Here is a 6191-nt window from a genome sequence, read left to right as displayed (position 1 = left end):
TGAAGGGAAGGGACTCATTCCCTCCTCCTAGGCTCAGGCTGTGAGTGTGTCCAGCTGGCGGAGCTGGGCCAGCAGGGTTAATGAATGCTGGACTCGGGCTTCCAGCCAGGCCCAGGCCAGCCTTGCAGAACCCAGCCTGTGGCCTCTGCTGGCCCCTATGTTCTGCTCCCGAGTGTGCAGCAGAGATGCCTTTGCCTTCTGGCTAAACCTGCCGTGCACACATATTTCCACATGGGCTCAGGGCTCTCGCCTGCCATGTGTAGTGTGATCAGTGTGTGGGCCTGGGTCTTCCTGCCCAGACTCTGAGCCCCTCTTTGTGGGCCCCCCTTCCTGTGCTGGGGCTGGAGTGAGGGGGAGGCCTTCTTGGCGGGAGCCTTAGGGAGGAGGAGGGAAGGAAGGGGGGAGAGGAAATTGCAGACATAGCTGAAGGCGCTGCCTGAGGCCTGTGGGCCAGTGACCCCCCTCTGTCCAGGCTGGAGACCCTCACTCCAAGTCCTGTCTCAGGGTTCAAACAGAGGGCAGATCTAGGTGAAGAAAGAACTAGGACTGGCTCCCTTGGGGGTGGGAAAAGGACTCCTAGGGGTCTTTGTGGCTGTTTAGTCTGTTTTGTTAGCTTATGGCAGTATTGTTGCCCACATCTGTATATTTGTGTGTCTATTTTCGTGTTGTATCTGCTTGAGCATTTTTGTGGGGGTGGGTATATCTGTATCAATCCATACAGCCGCTAATCAACAAATGCTAACTGAGCACTGTGCTTAGCACTTCCTAGTAAGGGGGGTTCAGCAGTGGACAAAACAGACAGAAATCTTTGCCCTCATGGGCAAAGGTTTGCCTGACACTAAGGTGGAGACACAGACAATACGTGAAGAAGAGAATCTGCCAAGTCCTCAGAGGATGGAATAGGGAAATGAGATGGAGAACACCTGGGCAGCTGCTGAGGGGCGCATGTGAGGTGAGAGCTGGATCCTGAGGAGGGGCAGCCCTGCTAGGACCCGGGGTGGAGTGTTGGGCAAGAAGAACAAGTGTCCTAAGGTAGAGCGTCCTGGGGCACCTCTTCCAGGGGCAGAGGCACGAGGGAGTGATGGGGTGATCATGGAGAGGCTGTGGGCCCTGTGGAGGAGCTGAGACGTGATTGTGTCGTGGGAGCCCCTGGGGTTTTAATCAGCAATGTCATGGTTCAGTGATGCGCGCTGGAGAGATCCCTGTAGGGGTTCAGCGTGGGATGGCCTTGCGGGCCAGAATGGAAGCAGAGCAGTGAGCAGGCTGGCGGCCCTCCAGGCCAGCAGTGGCCGGGGCTTGCACTGGGATGGGCAGTGGAGGAGGTGAGACAGGACCAGGTTCAGGCAGGATTCTGAAGGCAGTATCCACAGGACTTCCTCGTGGGATGTTGCTGCGAGGAAAGAAATACAGGCCAACGGCTCGGTGTTGGGTCTGGACACCTGAGGGAAGCGTAGGTGGGGAGCAGGTTTTGGGTAATCCAAGTTTCATGTTCGATAGATTTGAGATGTCCAGGTGGAGGTGTCAGATCAGTGGGTGGAATTGCAAGGAGTCTGGGCTGGAAATGTCTGTGTGAGGATGGACAGAACACCCTGGGAGTGTGTAAGGTCACCTGGAGGCAGCGATAGAAGAGAAGAGGTTTGAAGCCTGAGCTCTGGGTGCTCCGATATTGAGGGGGCCTGTGGAGGAGGAGTCAGCGAGGAGAGATGAGGGAGGCGGGAGGAAGACCCGGCCAGGACCAAGACTCGATCGGCCATGTTAAATTGTGCTGAGAGGTGAAGGTGAGGCCAGGATCTGCCCATTGGCTGTGATATCGGTGGGTTCCCATGGCTGGATCGACATGCTGGATGCCTGCCATCCACGTGAAGGTTAGTGTGTGCTACGGCCGTGCTTGTGAGACTGACCCTGGGTGTTGTGGATGTTGCGCCTGCTCTGTCTGGCACATCGTGTGTCTGCTCGAGGGTCCACGTGCATGCCTCTCTATGGGGGGGCTGCAAGATTTGGGATTTGTTTGTGTGGGGACAGAGCCAGGAGTGCAGTTTCCAGGCTCGTGGCCTCACGTGGAAAGGTGCTCACTCGGGTAGTAAATGGCCATCAACTGTGATTGGATGGCCATCAGCTGTGGCTAGTTGGCCATCAGCTGTAACCAGTGAGCCATTGGCCACTAATATAACTGCCGTGGCTACGTTGGCAGGAAATGGGGGCTAGCAAGAAGATGGTGGCTGAGCCTGCAAGAGCGGATTGCAGTTAGCACGGCGGATTGCAGCTAGCAAGTGAGGTGGGTTGGCAGAGAGAAGTGGACTGCAGGTTGCCAATAGTGTGGCTCCTGCTCCCTGTGTCTCCAACCCAGCCGTCAGCGAGAATATAGTGGTATGACTCCCCTATCCGTGGGTGTTCCTTTTTGGCCTCACCATATCCCATGTTCTTATGTGGGGAGCAGGACCAGAAACTCCGCATGACACATGGCACAGTAAGCAGGGTACCGTGCCGGCCAAAGCTCTCTGAAGGGCGGTGGAGCAGTTTGTGCGTATGAACACTCAGTCTCAGGAAGACCAGGAGAAGCAGCTGCCGGAGAGCTGGACCCGGTGGAGGGGTGGGAAGACGGTTCCCCAACCAGCATAGGCCGGAGAAAGCAAAGGTTGTTGCGGCCCTGTGGGCTGGGAAGTGCTTGCTGAGGTACTCACCCCCAGGTTGGGGAGGACTTGGATCCCTTGCCCTGCAGAGAGGGCACACGTTGTAGGAACAATGCACAGCCCTGGCAAATGACTGTGAACTATGGGGAATTGCCTTTTATCCCTGATATGATGGACCGCTTGACTGTTTGGGAATGTAACACCATGCAGCGGAACCAGTGGATGTTTGCTTCCTGTGTCTCGACCGGCTGCCATCGAGAATATGTAAGCACCTTGCCTGTGAGCCATTATTGTTCCAGCACGGTGCCCTGAGAACCCTGGCTGTGCCCAGGATGTCTGGCTGTGCCCAGAAAGACTGGCTGTGTCCTGAGAAACCCTGGCTATGCTCAGAGAGCCTGGCTGTGTCCAGGATGTTGCATTCAACTCCAGGCTCCTCGCACAGGGCCCCTTGCGGAAGATGCTTGTCGCGTAGATTGTGAGGCGAGACCCTGGAGGTTTGGAGTGTGGGGACAGAGCCAGGAGTGCAGTTTCCAGGCTCTCAGCCTCATGTGGAAAGGTGCTCACTCAGGTAGTAAATGGCCATCAACTGCGATTGGATGGCCATCAGCTGTGGCTAGTTGGCCATTAGCTGCAATCAGTGAGCCATTGGCCACTAATATAACTGCTGTGGCTATACTAGCAGAAAATGGGGGCTAGCAAGAAGATGGTGGCTGAGCCCGCAAGCGCGGATTGCAGCTAGCAAGTGGGGTTGGTTGGCTGGCAGAGAAGCGGACGGCAGGTTGCAGATCGTGTGGCTCCTGCTTCCTGTGTCTCCAACCCAGCCGCCAGCGAGACTATAGTGGTATGACTCCTATCTATAGCTCTGTGGGTGTTCCTTTTTGGCCTCACCATATCCTGTGTTCCTGTATGGGGAGCGGGACCAGAGATCCCGCATGTCACCCTGCATGACACATGGTGCAGCGAGCAGGGTACCGTGCCAGCCGAAGCTCCCCGAAGGGTGGTGGAGCAGTTTGTGCATATGAACTCTCAGTCTCAGGAAGACCAGGAGGAACAGCTGCCGGAGAGCGGGACCCCCATGCAGGGGTGGGAAGACGTGGACGGTTCCCCAACCAGCATAGGCCGGAGAAAGCGAAGGTCGTTGCGGCCCTGTGGGCTGGGAAGTGCTTGCTGAGCCCTCACCCCCAGGTTGGGGAGGACTTGGAGCCCTCGCCCTGCGGAGGGGGCACACGTTGTGAGGCTATGCACAGCCCTGGTGAATGACTATGGACTATGGGAATTGCCTTCCATCCCTAATTTGATGGACCGCTTGACTGTTTTCTTGGGAACGTACCACCATGTAGTGGAATTGGCAGATGTTTGCTTCCTGTGTCTCAACCAGCCGTGGAGGGGTGGGAAGACGTGGACGGTTCTCCAACCAGCATAGACCAGAGAAAGCAAAGGTCATTGTGGCCATGTGGGCTGGGAAGTGCTTGCTGAGGCAGCCCGGATGCGGGACTTGTATAGCCCAGGAAGTCTGGCTGTGCCCAGAAGGACTGGAGGTGCCCTGAGAAACCCTGGCTGTTCCCAGAAAGCCTGGCTGTGTCCAGGATATTGCATTCACCTCCAGGCTCCTTGCACAGGGCCCCTTGAGGAAGATGCTTGTCGCGTAGATTGTGAGGCGAGACCCTGGAGGTTTGGAGTGTGGGGACAGAGCCAGGAGTGCAGTTTCCAGGCTCTCTGCCTCACGTGAAAAGGTGCTCACTCGGGTAGTAAATGGCCATCAACTGCGATTGGATGGCCATCAGCTGTGGCTAGTTGGCCGTCAGCTGTAAGCAGTGAGCCATTGGCCACTAATGAACTGCCATGGCTACGCTAGCGGTGGATGGTGGCTGGCAAGAAGATGGTGGCTGAGCTAGCAAGCGCAATTGCAGTTAGCAAGTGGGGTTGGTTGGCTGGCAGAGAAGTGGACGGCAGGTTGCCAATAGTGTGGCTCCTGCTTCCTGTGTCTCCAACCCAGTCGCCAGCAAGACTATAGTGGTGTGACTCCCCCATCTATGGCTCCGTGGGTGTTCCTTTTTGGCCTCACCATGTCCTGCGTTCTCATGTAGGGAGCAGGACCAGAGACCCCACATGACACCCTGCATGACAGTTTGTGTTAAGCTGTTTCCATCCTTGTGCTATGTAAATCTCTGAGTATTGCTATCTATAGACAAAGGTATACCTGGGTTGGCGTGTGACATGTGTGTTTGGAGTGGGCCACGTGTGACTGAGCCCCGATGAAGCAGGTGGCTGTGCTGGAGCAGAGTGGGTTGAGATGGTTGCTGGTTCTTTCAGAGAGAAGGACACATGGTAGCTAGAGTGCTGCCCTCTCCAGGGGGATGCATGTGGCCAAGCCAGGCCAAATGGGAGAAGTGGCAGCTTTGCTCTCCAGGGTTGAGAGGCTTCAGGCTGCTCCTAGAAGCAACTGGGGGAGCTTCCTGAAGCCTGTGGGCCCTGTGGCCATCGCAGTCCCTGTGTCCCCTGCCACCTGCCTATCTACTTTTCCTACTGCCTCTCCCTGCCCAATCCGCCTGTCTGTAAGTCTGCCCAGCCACCTGCTTTCCTGGTGTGTTGGGGATCTCTGCATATGTTCCGTGCCTGCCTGGCTCACATCCCCTGCTGATGTTCCTGTCTGTAGGCCTATGACTGACCCACTTGCTGCTGGTTGGCTGCCTCTCTGCCCTCCTGTCTTCCTGTGAGACTAGAGATTTGTCACTTTGGGGGGCACAGAGAGAACGATCCTACGTCTTCACGGGTCACCAGGGGGCTGAGAGATCCAGAGCCTCTGGGAGGGGCCTTGCGGGGCTGGCACTTCAGGGCCCAATGCAAAGCCAACTGCTCCCTTTCCCAGGGGTCAGGCTAGGGCTGCCCTCAGCTGCTCTGTTCCTGACACTGGGACCTCTTCCCACTGTGGGGGAGGGACAGAGGCTGCTTCGGTCTTGGATGGCGAGAAGGGACTCACTTAAGGCCTCCTAAGATCTGCCCAGCCCGCTGAATGCCACCCTCCAGCACCCAGGACAGCTGCTGGGAAGAGGACTCTGAGAGTTTGCAAACTGAGTAGCAATGGCTGTTGAGTACCCTTCTGGCACCGGGCACTCTAACTGCTGGGCCTCAAACCCTCAAATTTTCCCAGTAACCATGTAGTTTGCAGCATGCCTCCCATTTTACAGAGGAGGAAAGTAAGGCTCAGAGAGGTTAAGTAACACCTTTGCGGTCACATTGAAGTAAGTGGGGGGGCCTGGATTTGAACTTCAGAGCCCATGTTCCCAAGCAGTCTTCCAAAGGTCATGGTTCTCCACCCCCGCAGACCCAGAGCTGCCTGTCCGTGATTCTTTGTATTGCTTTTAGTCTCCTGAATGAAGTGTGTGGCTAATATACCACCTCCACATCTAATTGAAAACACACACACATACACATATATATGTTTTATAAAAGATAAAGGGTAATGATGTGTTTGTGATCAGTTGCCACGCAGGTGACAGCTACGCGTGCAGCCTGACGCTGGGATAGTGTGCCGTCAGTGTCTGAAACAGCGAAGAACAA

Source organism: Rhinolophus hipposideros (assembly GCF_964194185.1).
Source record: "Rhinolophus hipposideros genome assembly, chromosome: 8".
Lineage (NCBI taxonomy): Eukaryota > Metazoa > Chordata > Mammalia > Chiroptera > Rhinolophidae > Rhinolophus > Rhinolophus hipposideros.
The sequence above is the reverse complement of the archived record's forward strand: the minus strand, read 5'-3'. Positions refer to the sequence as shown.